Source organism: Lontra canadensis, unplaced genomic scaffold, assembly GCF_010015895.1.
Source record: "Lontra canadensis isolate GAN:19392208 unplaced genomic scaffold, GSC_riverotter_1.0 scaffold80, whole genome shotgun sequence".
NCBI lineage: Eukaryota > Metazoa > Chordata > Mammalia > Carnivora > Mustelidae > Lontra > Lontra canadensis.
In genome coordinates, this window is record NW_022631074.1 from 3,694,261 (window position 1) to 3,707,136 (window position 12,876).

Here is a 12,876-nt window from a genome sequence, read left to right on the forward strand (position 1 = left end):
GCAAATCATCATACTGATCATACTGTTGCTCCTTTACTTAGTGTGCCATCCAAGTCTCTCTACAATCCCTCAGACCCACCTATGTCATTTCCACCTATTCCCACTATTATCTGTGCATCCCCTAATTCCGACACATTGATGTGGTTCTTATATCTAATAGGTGCAAACTTTTTAGTTGCTTACTTGAGCTGTATCCCATAAGGTACATTTTAGATATAAATAAGTGAGCTTAGATTTGATACTATGTGTCTTCCTACAATGGATTAGTCTAGGGGTAGAAAACTGATCCATTGGGACCAATCAGATGACTAAGAGAGTCTACCTCAGTCAGTACTCCAGAATATAGGAGGTACAAATCTGAGAACTACAGAATAAGTAACCTACAACTGCCTGTGGACTGAGAAGCTGAAAGTTGGCCTTTGGAGAAATGAGAGGATAGAAATGTACCAAAAGTATTAGAGACTAGGGACCATTAAAGCTCTTAGAGTTTATCTGTCCCTGGTTCCAGAGTCTTCCTCCACACTACTATATTTCTGCTATTGGGTTTTAACACACATTCCTAAATTCTAAAAAAAAAAAATCTCTTTGGTTCTGAAGCAAGTTTTAGATGATTTCTGTTGCTGGTAACCCTAAAATTTTCAGACACATGCCCTAATCAGAAATTAAAGATGAAGAAGACATTGACAATTTTGTAAGATACAAAAATTTCAAGTCTCAAGATTATCTCATTAATATACAGCATAATTTCCAACCTGTGTCATGACAGTTCCCACTCTCAGATCATCTATTGATAATGACCACTTTATTGATGTCTTTGATAACTTTCAATTTTTCTGTGGTAAGTTGTCATTGGGAATTGATTTCTCATTTCCCAGAATACCTGACATGCAGCTGTTTTCAGGAAATAAATATGAGCAAAATAGAGAGCATCACTTCCAGGTTAGGACCTATATGCTAAGAGTGGAGATTTTCTCTGTTGCATTTTTCCTATCTGCTTTCCTACATGCAGAGGACCCCTGGAAGTGGAGGCAGGCAGAACCACAAATTATACATGCCACATGGAAGACTGCCTACTAGACCAGGAATATGTGCATTTGGGCGATACCCAAGAAGTACACTACTACCATATGAAATATATATAAAATGTAGGAATGAATCTGTAGACCCCACAGAGACTAGAATGCTGCCAGCCCACAATAAACTTTTGTTGATTGAGTGTACAAATCCATTGAACTAAAACCAAATATCTATGTAGTTGTCTTAGAGAAGTAAATATATGTCAATCCATAATAGAAGGAATTACATTGGCCTTTACCCCCAAGTCATTATAGAATGACCCTTATTTAAGATTGTTACTGGGAGATAATGTGGTGATAAAGTGACTCTAGAAAAATATTATTTGAGGGGAAAGAGAAGTGCCCATGTCACAACTTTCCTGGAACTGTGCTTTAGAAATTGAGATTTAGTTAAGATTTTGCCCCATGAAAGTACCGATTGTTGGGTTTTAAGACCTGGCTGTGTCCTTTAGCCATAGATTTAAAATGTAGTTTTCTGCTTTAATTAAAAAATGACCATAAAAATTGATATTAATTTTTGGTGTAAAGGAAATATAGGTCTAAAGAATAGAGTCACTGCCTGGATGGTCTGTTGTATCCCTGGGAGTGTGCCACCTAACAGGGACTTGAGGGTTTGACCGTTCTGGTATTTATCATTAGGATGGCGTTTCCATTGAGGGAGAAAAAAAACATAAGCTTTGAAGGTGGGAGAATGATGAAGGCAAACTTGCATTCCAGGTAATCATTTCTCAATACGGTCTACTTTAGAGCCTTCAAAATAAAAACTCTATCATAAAGTTGTAAAAGACCAAACTCTCTTCAGATGCATTTCTGCCCTTTAACCTAAAGGAACCTTTTACATAGGGCTTCAAATTGGGACATTTCAAAACATGCTCAGATATACAGTTGGAAAGCAGCTTTTTATGTTAAATGGTATAAGATGACAATATAAGCTCACTGAAAAAAATGTAAAATATTCCTAAAACCTGACTAGAAATTTTCATTAACTCTTAAGACAACTCCATAGTTAATTTTTAAGACCATTTCAGTGCAATTTAAGTTTCTATTATAAAATGATTATCCTTTATGGTATTTTGTGACATTTCAGTTAACTGAGGTTAAAATTTTAAAAATAGATCATTGCATTTTTATATTGTATTTAGGGTTTTAATTACAGATTTTTTTGTTATTTCTGTGGATAAATTGGAAAAGGAACCATTTTATTTTTAAAGATTTCCTTTATTTGTTTGAGAGAGAGAGCATGTGTGCACACATGAGAGAGAGAAAGAGCGAGCACAGGAGCAGAGAGGGGCAGAGGAAGAGCAGCCTCCCTGCTGAGCTGAAGGCAGACACTTAACCAACTGAGCCACCCCAGTGCCCCAGAAAAGAAACCATTTTAGTTATCTTAGATAAATCATACCAGTGAAAGCAGGAAGAGAATTGGTGGTTTTTACAGGTATTGGTGTAAGCCTTTTAGTCTCTCTAAATATCAGGCTTTACCATCTTATAATGGAGTATTTTCTTAAATGTATCTTCAGGGTTATCATAAAACTAAAGAGATAACGTTACATAAAAGCCTTTTGGACATATTTTTTTACTTATGTTTTGAGGTTGCAGTGGATATACTTTTCATTTTCCTTCCTTCATAAAGATGTCTCAGGAGTCTAGAAAAAGAAGAAAAATAAAGATCAAGGGGCTCACACCCCCCTTAAGAAATCACCTATTCACCAGAAGAGGGGAAAATACCTCCTAACACATGACATGCTGAAAAGCTCTCTTTAAAGGCTCTATTTAGAATACCATCTGGTCCCAACATGCTTCATAAAACAAGGAGAGTATGATAGGGCTTGGCACATCTACAACTCTCTTCCTGAGTGAAGGAATGTTTGCCATAATACCCACTAATGGATGAACAGCAAAACACAAAACAATGAACAGCAAGTGGGACCCCATCCATTAGGCTACCTAAATATAACTAGCAATCAAAGACTAAGCATGCTTATGATAATCTGTAGGCAGACAACATTCCAAGGACTCACTGATGGGGTCTAGTATAATAGACTCAAAGAAAAGCAGCAGTACTCGAAGAGTGAACAGATTGCTGGGCTGAACCACCGAAAGGGAGAGCCAAAAGCATAATGCCAAAAATTCTTGGAACAGTCAGAAATGTTGTGCACCTGAGTTAACATAGAGAGGATGCCAACATGCCAAGTATACTTTTTAAAACTGGAATGACATTTCCGTTAGTAATAATAAAACCATCACGTATAATTAGTTATCCTAAGGAATCATGTTAGCTTAATCCTATCTTTAAGGAGATACGTTGTTCTAGAGAATGTATTACCCATTTAACCACTATTGGTATGTGTCTCACAACTCAAAACACTCCAAGTGGACAAAGACCATATTACCCAGAATCATCAGACTGTTTTTCTCTTTGTATATATGTTGCTCTTCTCATTTTGTTCCTTCTTGTCAGCACCTTTACAAAATGAAATTTCACTTTTTGATGACTAGGAATAAAGATCATTGGATCCCCTGAATCCTTACAGAAAATCATCTGTATTTCCACTCACTGACATACACAGGGCTAACCATATACAGAAGCACATGGACACAGGGGCACGCAAACGCACAGATCTCAAACAGTCTAGAAAAAAAAGTCTTATGGTCTAAGATTATTGTGAACCTTCAGGGAAGGGTGGCTTGTTTTTAACTCATTGGTGGTAGAACCAGTTGTTGTCCAAAGACAGTACTCTTGATCCATTCTGTAATTATACACACCTGAAGGGATATAATGAGAATTGGAATATTTGGTGGAATACCCAGTAGATGAAGCAGTCAGGGCAAACAAAGGAACAGAAGAATGTAGTAATGAGAAATATCTTCACGTACAGCAAAAATCACATAGCAAAATTTGCAAGTAAAATGGAATGCAGTGATTTATTTATTTATTTATTTTTGAACACACACAAGTGAACAAAAGAATACAAACTATGAGAGAGCTGAAATGTCAGACAGCTACCTCGTTAGACTGGGTAAGAAATTTTCTCTAACAACTATGGCAAGTCATTTCTTCACTGACTTGGAGAGGGCAAGGAGAAGATAGATATATATATATATATATTTAAGTTACGCTAACTACAAAAAAACCATGATGGATATCTGTAGTCCATTAAATGATCTTAGGGATTTTACTAACATCTCATTTGACTCCACCTTTTTTTTTTTAAACCCCCCCCCCTGCCAAGTTTACTTTACAGACACTCACCCAAGGAAAAAGGTAATTAAGGGACAGGTTTTGCTTTGGATATGGTAAGGACATTCTGGGCATAGACAGAGCCAAGCCACAATGACAATCTCTAAAACTTGGTGACTCCGTACCTGTAATGTTTACTTCTTATTTACACAAATTTGGCTACAGTTCTGGACCACCTCATGACAGCCGTCCCCATGCAGCAATTACGTGATTCAGACTGCTTCCACTTTTTGGACCAACTATCTTAATAATTTGTTGCCTCAACAACTGCCACTGCAGGGGAAGAGACAGGAAAGCTGCTCGAATTCTTCACCACTTCAGTCAAGAAGAGAAAAGCATTAGATCTGCACACGTTTGATAGCTCTGGGTTAGTCATAAGGCCTTGTCCATCTGTTGGGGGAGCTGAGAAGTGTTACCTGTGTGTGCATAGAAAGGGAGGAAAACCAGATACTGGAGAAGCTTTAAAATGGTTATGACATCACAGCTGCATTTTTAAGACAGTAAGGTGGTTTATTTTTTTTTATTTTTTTTAAAGATTTTATTTATTTATTTGACAGAGAGAGATCACAAGTAGGCAGAGAGGCAGGCAGAGAGAGAGAGAGAAGCAGGCTCCCCGCTGAGCAAAGAGCCTGATGTGGGGCTCGATCCCAGGATCTAGAGATCATGACCTGAGCTGAAGGCAGAGGCTTAACCCACTGAGCCACCCAGGTGCCCCAGTAAGGTGGTTTATTAAAAAAAAAAAAAAAGTAACTGTAAAGAAGAACTGAACAAAGACAAAGTAAACGGAAGAACTTTGCTGTTTTCCTATAACTTAAGGGACCCAGGGAAAAGTACAGATTTGTTTGAAGGACAATGTGGTTAAATTCACAAATGATGGCCAGAAAATACAACCTGGAAAGGTGCTTTCTACATGTAATAAATGCTGTGTAATGACAAAAACACAGAAAAGCAGCTCAAAAAATGTTCATTTCTTCAAACCTTACTTACCAAATCCCTAAGAACAATCTCTGCTCTCCTCTTCTAAATTTTCTAGCCACTTTTATAAATGTTACCTGGGCAAAGGCATGCATTCTATATCATTTCTAAAACGGCTTTCATACAGTTTATCTTTTGTTTACTTGCAATCCAAAATTAATGAAGTGATATTATGAACAAAATTATTTTTTGTTCATTTTGGGATTTATGTAAGCAATGTTGTTTTTATTTCCCTTTATATGAACTTAAATATACTATTACAATATGATTTGCATATTTCTTATAAGGACAAGTCAAAAAATACAAACCATGAGTTAATCAGTACATTCTTAATCCTTACACTTTGTGCATATACAGTATAATAAACATCTTTATTGAAATAACTCTATTCTTGGACAGTTAATGTGCTAAAATAAAAGTAGACCAACAGAAATTTAAGTGACTATTCCAAAGTTAAGCATTAATATCACTTAAATTATTATGAATGAATAGATTCTAATATAAATATGATAAAATTAGCATATTAATGTTTTTGGAAGATTGCTTAACTTATTTCATAAAATTCATCAAAAAAACTTAACAATCCTACAACGATCTATTAATGCATTTCACAGTACCGGTCTTTTCCTAGTTCTGGAAAACTACTCCCTTTTCTTCTGTGCGTCACTTTTTCCTGTTTCATCTCCTAATCCCTCAGATCTTTTTCTTCTTGGTTTCCTTTGTGAACTTCTTTCTTCACCCTCCTATTATATATTAGTGATTTCCATAACTCTAATTTCCATTCATTCAGTTTGTTTTTTAATCTACCTTTATCTTCTGGTTGATCTGTCATATTTCTAACCAAGACTATATGCTAGTAATGTCTATATCTATACATGATATGTAACTCTATTCTGGCATCTGGATTTCATATTTTCCTATAAAAGTACCTGATAGACATAGATCTCTGTATTTTCTCCAGATGCTTCCTGATCAATAAGTTCATCTCATCTTAACCACCAGGATTATACATCTTGAATCTCATTTCACATATTGGCACCATCATTCACAATTGTTGTGCAAAATAGAAAAGTCATCCTGGATAGCTATTTTTCATTTAGATCAACCAATCCCTTCAATCAGGGCCTTGTAATTTTACTTCTAAAACATTTATCAAATCTAATATGTCTTCCCTATCCAGAGTAAGAAGACTTTAGTTCTGTCCTCAATCTTATCTTGCCAAATTACCCCAAAACCTCCTCACTGGAATTCCCAACTCCAGAATTTCCTCTCTCAAATATATTCTTTGATTATTCTATTACCTCTGCTTTAAATATCCTTTTATGGATTCTTTCCCAATTCTTTTCATTGATTACTACTCTTTGATTAAGATTCAGCTCAGGTGTCATTCTCAGGGAAAATTTCCTGACTCCTGTTTTCTTTGTAGATATCTTATTTAGTAACTTATACTTCGATGATAATTATATCCATAGCTCATCAGAGCACTCCATCCCAACACTAGGCTAATATATTACTTCTTTTACAAACCAGCTATAGTGGACTACATATCTAAATATTTGTTTAGCAAAGAGTGTAAGTCTGGATAATAAATTCTTCAGGATAATGATTTTATTTATAACATATTGATAAATATATTCAGGCAATTGATATTTTCTCTGTAGATACAAGAATTTACACCTTCCACAGATTCAAAACTGATCCAAAGCATACAACAGCATATTTCTTTTACAAAGAAGAGAAATATTTTCTGAGAAAAGAAGTTTTGTTTGAGAGTAATAAGAAATATTTATAAGATGACATCTTTCTCATGAAAATCTAAGAATAATATTTAGAAATGTTCTATATAAGTTTCTTCTAGATAGCATACTCAAAAAATATTAGCACTGCTCAGACATCACAATACTGTGTGTTCAGGTTTTATTTTATGAAGGGAGCTAACAGATGGAGCCGCCACTCTGTCCTAACAGAGAATTTCATAATTTCACAGTGTAGCCAGAAAATGTAGCCTGGAAAGATGCCTTTCTATACTCCCACTCAATGGTAGTTGTAAAATGTCAAAGTAAAAAAAAAAAAAAAAAAAAAAAAGCAACTCAAAAATGTTAAGCTCTTCAAGCCCCATTTACCAACCACTGGCATCATTGTGTTGCTTGCTCTCCTCTTTGACTTTCATTATCCTCACTTACAAATGTTTACCTGCACAAGCCAGAGATTAAATGTCTCCAAAATATCTTCTTTGCAGAGTCTCTCCTGTTTGTTTTCACCCCAACATTGGTTAATGAATGATCTAAATAAAAATACTCTGCTTTTCTTTTGACTTGATGTAAGTGGTTATTTCTTTAATGGATTCATTTTTTTAAGTTTTTAAATTAAGATTATTTGTATTGGGAAGATGGCAGATTAGGAGGACGCTAAGCTCACCCCATCCCATAGGTACAACCTGATAACCCATCAGTGTAACTAACTCAGAAAATGACTGGGAGACTGGTAAAAGAAACTCCACAACTAAAGGTAGAGAAGAGGCCACATCAAAGAAGGATAAAAGGGCAGAACTGTGATGGGAGCTAACTGGACCTCCAGGACCTCCAGGAGGGAGGGAACCACAGGCATGGAGGAGGGAGAGAAACAATCTACCACACAGGGACACTGATGTGGAGGGGAAGAAAAGTCCTCAGAGTATTTGTGTTGGAAAACTAGAGAGGCTGAATTGTGAATTTCATTGTTCCAATCTGTGGGACTTAAAGCTTGGAATTTTAAAAACCAGTGGACTCAATTCTAGGAGAGCCCAGAGGATGATAGGAAACCAAGTCCCTGCCCTTAAAGAGACAACACAAAAAACAACCTTCAAAGATACAGCATAGAAGGAGCAGTTTGAAAAATGTCTGGAGCTTACAGGAGAGTTATTTACTAATCTCAGAGCTTGTCCAGAGGGATAGGGTGTGCCAAGGAAGCTGGTAGGCACACTGTGTCCTTTTCCCAGACCCCAGCATAAACACAAAGCTAACTTACACCAAGCCCTGCCCCTACTCCTACATGCACACACAATGGGCTTCCATAGATCCACTCTTTCTAGTCAGGCCTGACTCAGTTCCTTTGTTGCAGATCCCCTCCCCCAGAAGAACAGTGCTAACCTTGCTAACACTGCATCTCCCAACCTGTCTGCTTTCCAAGGCCTTGGTCCTGGCAGCAGCAGGCCCCCTCCTTCAGAAGACCAGATTCACCTTGTTAAAATTCCACACCCACACCCATACATGCTGTCCAGTGGCAGTGGTGACAGTCTCATTTTACAAGAAGACTGGAAGGAATCTTGTTAAAATTACAACCCCACCCAGCCAGCAGTCCTAGCAGCTGTGGCACATTCCCTTTTGTTGGTGAGCAAACATGGTATGCCCTCCCCCACTCCAATAAGATCTTGACCAGAACACATTCAAATAAGGGCTATAAGCCTGACAATGCATAAACAGCTCCAACAGGGGCCAGCACCACTCCAAAGCAATTCCTGCCCTGGAGAAAGAGGAAGATAACCACATACATCAGTCCAAAGATGGCCCCAGCAGTAGTCTGGAGGCAGACATTTGGTCAGGTTGAAGGCCATGCCCACCAACAGAAACCTCTGGGGAGACAACCCAGAGAAAGCACCCAAGAGTTTGGTGTAGTGATTTCTGGCAAATGCCTGGTCTGATTAAACTCAAGCCCAAGGCAGCCCTAGACTCATCCACTAACACCAAAAGGATCATATACTGCCCACAACAGGGAAAGCAAGCAGACAACTAGGCTGAAGAAAAAAGTGGCCAAGAGACAATGGCAGGGTGCACACAACACACATAGGAGACCCCTGAAGTACCAGGTTCTGGTGGACAGGGGACACAGCACTGTAGGGCAACTGCAGTACTTACTCTTCATAAGTCCATTATTTTAAAAAGCAGGAGATGTAGTTGACCTTCCTAACACACAAAAAAAGCATTAGACAAAATGAGGAGACAGAGAACTATGTCCCAAATGAAAGAACAGGACAAACCACAGCAAGAGACCTAAGCAAAACAGATATACGTAAAATGCCTGATAGAGAATTTAAAGTAATGATCACAAAGATATCCACTGAACTTCAAAACAGACTGGAAGACACCAGTGAGACCCTTAACAAAGAGAAAAAAGAACTAAGGAGAGATGAAGAACACAGGAAATGAATTTAAAAATACACTAAATGGAATAAATAGCAAGCTAGAGAAAGCAGAACTACAAAAAGTGACCTGGAGGACAGAGTAATGGAAAGTAAACAAGCTGAGCAGATTAAAGAAAAAAAAATATGCAAAATGAGAATAGCCTTGGGGAACAGAGCAACTCCATCAAGCACAATAACATTTACATTTATATAGATACAAGAGGAGAAAGAAGAAGAAATAGAAAAAAGGGAGAGAGAGGGAGGGTGGTGGGGGCAGGACAGAAAATTTATTGACGACCTAGTAGCTGAAAACTTCCCAAATCTGAGGAAGGAAACAGATATCCGGATCCAGGCAGCACAGAGATCCCCAAAAAAGTCAAGACAAGTATGTCCACACCAAGACACACAGTAATGAAAATGACAAAAAATAGTGGTAAAGAGAGAATTCTAAAAGCATCAAGAGAGAAGAAGACAATTACATAAGGCTATCAGTGGAATTTTTCAGCAGGAACTTTGCCGGCCAAAAGAGAGTGGCAGGATATAATCAAAGTGCAGAAAAGAAAAAATCTGAGGCCAAGAACACTCTAGCCAGCAATATTTTCATTCAGAAGAGAAAGAGAGATACAGAGTTTCCCAAACAAACAAAAGGTAAAGGAGTTGAGGACCACTCAACCAGCCCTACAAGAAATGTTAAAAGGGATTTTGATGGAAACAAAGACCACAATAAGAGTAAGAAAAGTAGGAAACCCAAAATCAGTAAAAAAAAAAAAAAAAAAAAAAAAAAGTGTATCTGTGAAAATCAAGGGATTCTCAAATAAAAAGATGCAAATAATAATACCATGTACCTAAAATACGAGGGGTAGAAGAGTAAAGAATGGCTTCAAACTTAAGCGACCATCAACTCAATATAAACTGAGATGCATCACATATTATATATAAACATAATGGTAACCACAGGCCAAAAGTCAGTAATAGACATGTAAAAAATAAAGAGAAAGGAATCAAAAATAAAGAGAAAGGAATCAAAGCCAGCAAACCATAAAATAAGAGAGCAAAAGATTAGAAAAACTACAAAAATAGCCACAAAACAAGTAACAAATGGCAATAAATACATACCTTTCAATAATTACCTTGAAGGTAAATGAACTAAACACTCCAATCAAAAGACATAGGATGATGGAACAGATTTTTTAAAAAATGACCCAATGATATGTTGCCTACAAAAGTCTCATTTCAGATCTAAAGACATATGTAGACTGAAAGTGAGGGGATGGAGAAACATTTATCACGCAAATGGATGTGAAAAGAAAGCTGGTGTAACACTTATTGGACAAAATAGACTATTAAAAGAAAGAAAACAGGAGACAAATGACACTACATAATAATAGAAAGAACAATCCAACAGGAAGACATAACAAATGTAAATATTTATGGACCCAACATGGGAGCACCCAAATATATAAAACAGCTAGTAACAAATATAAAAACAAATATTAATACAATAATGGGGAACTTTAACACCTACTTACCTCAATAGACAGCTCATCAAAACAGAAAATCAACAAGGAAACAGTGACTTTGAATGATACACTGAACCAGATGACTCAACAGACATATTCAGAACATTTCATCCTAAAACAGCACAATAGACATTCAAGTGCACATGGAACATTCTCTAGAAGAGATCACATATTAGGCCATCAAAAAGGCCTCCACAAATTCAAAAAGATCAAATCATACCATGCATCTTTTCTGACCACAATACTATGAAACCAGAAATCAACTACAACAAAACATATAGAAAGACCACAAGTATAAAGAGGTTAGATAACATGCTACTAAACCATGAATGAATTGACCAAGAAATCAAAGAAAAAATAAAAATTACATGAAGAGAAATGAAAATGAAAATACAACAGTTCAAAACCTTTGAGATGCAGCAAATGTTGTTCTAAGAGAGAAGTTTATAGCAATACATATCTACCTCAAGAAGAAAAATCACAAGTAAACAACCTAATCTTACACCTAATAGAGCTAGGCAAAACCAAAACCAAAACCAAAACCAAACAACAAAAAAGAAAAACCAGAACCAGCAGAATGAAATAATAAATTAGAGCAGAAATAAATGATACAGAAACAGGTAAGCAAAAAGAACAGATCAATGAAATCAGGAACTGGTTCTTTGAAAATATCAACAAAACTGATAAAACTTTAGCCAGATTCGTAAAGAGAGAGACATACAGAGAGAACTCAAATAACATAATCAGAAATTAAAAAGAAACAATAACAACCCAAAACACAGAAATACAAAGGATTATAAAAGAATATTATGAAAAATTATATGCCAACAAATTGGACAACCTAGAAGAAAAAGACAAATTCCTAGAAACACATAACTACCAAAACTAAAGCAGGAAGAAATAGAAAATTGAACAAACTACCAGCAATAAAATGGAATTAGTAATAAAAAAAACTTCCAACAAACAAAAGATTAGGACCAAATGGCTTCACAGCTGAATTCTACCAAGTAATTAAAGAGTTAATACCTATTCTCCTCACTTTTTCAAAAAGTAGAAAAGAAAGGAAAACTTCCAAATTCATTCTATGAGACCAGCCTTATCCTGAAACCAAAACCCAATAAAGATACTACAAAAAAAAAAAAAAAAAGAGAACTACAAGCCAATGTATCTGGTGAACATAGATGCAAAAATCCTCGAGAAAATATTAGCAAACCAAATCCAACAATACATTTTAAAAAAATCATTCACTACAGTCAAGTGAGATTTATTCCTGGGATGCAAAGGTGATTCAATATTTGCAAATCAATCAACAAGATATCACATCAATTAAAAAAAATAAACACCATATGATCATTACAATAGGTGCAGAAAAAGCATTTGGCAAAGTACCACATCCACTCACGTTAAAAACCCTTAGCCAAGTAGGGTTAGATGGAACATACCTCAACATATTAAAGGTCTTATATGAAAAACCCACAGCCAATGTCATACTCAGTGGTGAAAAAATGAGAGCTTTCCCCCCAAGATCAGGAACAAGACAAGAATATCTTCTCTCACTGGGGCACCTGTGTAGTTCAGTTGGTTAAGTGACTGCTTTCAGCTTAGGTCATGATCCCAGAGTCTGAGGACGAAGTCCCTACTCAGCGGGGAGTCTGCTTCTACCTCTGACCGTCTCCCCTATCATGCTTGCTCTCTCTTTCTCTCAAATAAATAAATAAAATCTTTTTTTAAAAAGTTAAAAAAAAAAAGAGTTATCTGTTCTCACCACTTTTATTCAACATAGAATTAGAAATACTAGCCACAGGACAAAAGAAATAAAAGGCACCCAAACCAGTAAGGAAGAAGTAAAACTTTACCTATTTCCAGATGACATGGTACCATATATAGAAAACCCTAAGGACTCTAACA